The 3,585-nt window shown below is 38.7% G+C and overlaps 1 non-coding gene across 1 annotated transcript; it reads right to left on the reverse strand.

Moving 5' to 3' along the window:
* Positions 1 to 1,187: 1,187 nt before the first annotated feature.
* On the reverse strand, positions 1,188 to 1,260 carry trnaf-aaa. Its single transcript has one exon. It is a non-coding gene; the product is annotated as a tRNA-Phe (tRNA).
* Positions 1,261 to 3,585: the final 2,325 nt, after the last annotated feature.

The raw sequence follows: 3,585 nt of genomic DNA on the forward strand, positions 1-3,585 counted from the left end.
AAAAATTGATTGATTTTTCTTACCCACGCACCAACTTTTGCTCAATGAAATGCAATGAACTAAAAATGATTGAAGCCAACTAAAAAGTAAGATTATTTATTTCAATGTAAACCCCCCCTTACCAGGGTCGTCGTGTTTTGTTCTCTTTCCTTGAACACACTCACACAGGGTCTGGGGTTCTTTACAGGGTCTCGGTTTATTCACCAAAATTAGTAAGAAAGAAGGATTTGAGAGAGAGGTAACACAAGGGAAGGGTACAAATGAATAGAGCAAGTAAAGATAGAAGTAAATCTTTCCACATGAATGTAAAATGCTTACTGACAGGCACAGCCCTTTCCCAGTGTAACACTCTGCTTTGTTTGACCACCACCGATGGGTTAGACGTGGTAAACCACGATACTATTGTTCCCACTTTCTTTAGTACTATCAAACAAGTTTGTTGTGTCAGACCTAGTGGCCTAATGGATAAGGTACTGGTCTCCTATGCCAGGGATTGTGAGTCCCATATGTTGTGAAATGTTGTTAAAAAAAATAAATGTAATTATCTTTTTATTTTTTCTAAGCATGTGATATTTTGCAGATCTTGTTATCTGCAATGTCCGCTCACGCTAGACTCAGCCTGCCCGAGTGCTGGGGCAGCAGCCATGATGAAGCAGGTCTGTTTTTCAGTTGAAATAAAGATCTACTTTGTTTTTGTGTACGGGTGTTTTGAAAAGATCAGTGAAATAGCTACGTGTTTTTTTAAATAAAGATGTATTCATTATTACGAACGTTGACAGAAAGGATATTGTATTTACATTTTCCCATTTGTAATTGCCTTATTTGGGAGTTACTTTGGTTCATTATTTAGCCTATACTGCCATCTACAGCATTACTGTGGGTGTGGTTTATTTAAAGAAGAAAAGTCATGGCCCTTACAGGGATCAAACCTACAACCTCGGTGTTATTAGCACCACGCTCTAAACAACTGAGCTAGCCTGCCGCACCTATAGAAATTTTGACACTTCTTGACAATTCTCAATGATACATTCAAAGTAATGGTGGTTCAAGCCCACAACTTCAAATTATTTTTGCATTTCTTGGATGTTTTAACAAATAATGTAACACGTTGTTATTTGCTAGAAGTTACATTGAACCCACGCCTCCCGAGCTCTGTAACAAGAATTAAGCGCCTTAGAACCTTGTCTTGCCAAAACCCAGGATTGAACCAGGGACCTTTAGATCTTTAGTCTAACGCTCTCCCAACTGAGCTATTTCAGCTTGACAGAGTTCTTTGCCTGTATATAATCCTAACAGCTCGGAACCTGCATGCCTGAATCCGATGCCTTTACAAACGTGTTTGCGAGTTCTCAAGTTTTCTCCTAAATGCGCTTCTCAATAAATGGTTTTGCTTACTTTCATTTTTTATTCTTTCCACATAAGAGCAAAAGGCAAACATCCAGGAAATAGGTAAACACTGCTACCGGCTGCCTGAAAGTGCAGCGCTTGAACTGTCTCAACAAACGTTTAGCTCTAAAACGTGTACATTGAAAGTCTATTCCCATGTTTAACACAATCATCTGTGTTCCAATAGCGGTTAATCCACAGGGTGATCAATAAAGTGACTGCTGGCTTTGTTCACATATTATCAAGACGTTTTCAGGATTCACGCATATTCTGAGCAAGCACAATAGAATATGCTAGTGAAAGGAAAGTGAAATTGCAGTTTTATTGGCTCTGGTCTTGTATCTTCGCTCTGATTACTGTCCTTACGAAAGTGGCATTAATAAAAACTTTGTAATTATGTAAGGTTACCATTGCGCAAATACGCAGCATATTTAAATCTTCCCACATGAATTTAAAATATTTACTGATAGGTACGGCCCTTTCCCAGTGTAACACTCTGCTTTGTTTGAACACCACCGATGGGTTAGACATGTAGTAAGAACGTCTAACACTCAAAAGTACAACTTTGGAAGTAGAAGCAATGTGATTGTTAACCACTACATATAGTCCCTGTCTTTAGTGTGTATAATTCAGGCTCTTAACTAACTAAGCATACAGGATATCAGACTTGTGTAAATGCTAGAGTAGAAGTCAATCTAGATCTGCGCTGTCCAGCTTTAGTGCTGCTGAACCCTTAACAGAGCACAGCATGGCAGCAGAAACCTGAACGCCATCATTGTAGAGAGCTGTGTATCAGGTGGAAAGAAGTCAGAACCAGAAACACATTCACAAAAAAGGTGCAACATGTTGAAAAATGTAACAAACTTTATTTTCTGTATTCTTCACAATAAAACAAGTACATGATCAGATTCCATATCTCCATTGTAAAGGTCTATCCAGGACTTTATGCATAAGCAGTAGTGAAAAAATAAAAATAAAAAATAAAAACTATAGTGTAGGTCAGCTTTGGTAAAAAGCCCCCTCACCACGTCAAGGTCCTGCCCTATGGAGTGGGGTGTAGCAGCAGGGTTAACAGAACTTTAAAATGCCTTCTCACATAACCCACAAAAAAAGAAGGACTTTAAAGAGACTGCTGTCTAAAAATGACATCACCAAAATTATAGTGACATGTTTTACCAGTGAATCACATGACATTTCATACTCTTAACTTTTACAGCATGTAATTGAATAATATCAATTAACAGGAATGGAAATCGAATTTGAAATTGAAGCATCACATATACTGTCTGAAACATGTCCGTGTAGAATGTGAAGTTGTTTATTACTTCAGAATTACATCTACTGTACTTTTATATCATGTTACACACACCTTATTGGCACAATTTCACTTCAATACAGTGAATCAGCACCTCCCCAGCTGGGTCACAATAACTACATTAAACAAGATGGGTGTTATAACTGACATCCAGTTTACTTTGGATATCTCTGCCCTGGAAATACTCAAGTCAGGCAATAATGCAGTAGCTCAGAAACTAAGACTACATTACCAATTAAAATCAAAGTGCTAAAGCATATACAATATTTCTCCAAATCAACAGGTCTCAATGCAAAATCAGGGTCTGCTGAACAAAAAATCATCTTGAAAACAAGTAGTTTGTGAAGATAATGAGCCTCTTTCCCAATGCCCTACTGTACAGATGGAAATAGCTGTAAATTACGGTAATGTTGCTTGATGAAGAATAATAACTCTGTTACACCTGTACTTGCCATACTTAAACATGTGTAACTCTGCAAATGGAGCACCTGTACTCCTCCATACTCATGAGGTCACCTGGCTGGAGATCTTGGCACTGGCCATGGAACCATTCCCCACACCGCCCGCATTCCAGCATCAGCTCCAGTGCAGTCCTGCATGGTCTCCTGCATGTGCAGCACACCTCCGCATCACAGCAATGCACCTCTGAGAGGGGTTCTCTCACAGCTCGGGAAAGGAGTCAGGGATATACACATAAAACAAAAGGAAAGATAATATTACAATAAATACTTCAATGAGTGGAGGTTTATAGATGAATGTTTTAATGAGCACAAACCTATTCAAAAGAATTAGAAAAGCATTCATTGTAATACAGCCCTTGAAAAGATCACTGAAGCTCCTGCCATGCTGTGGAAAACTAGCTCTGCCCTTTATACTGGTCATTT

This window comes from Polyodon spathula, unplaced genomic scaffold (genome assembly GCF_017654505.1).
Source record: "Polyodon spathula isolate WHYD16114869_AA unplaced genomic scaffold, ASM1765450v1 scaffolds_1991, whole genome shotgun sequence".
Lineage (NCBI taxonomy): Eukaryota > Metazoa > Chordata > Actinopteri > Acipenseriformes > Polyodontidae > Polyodon > Polyodon spathula.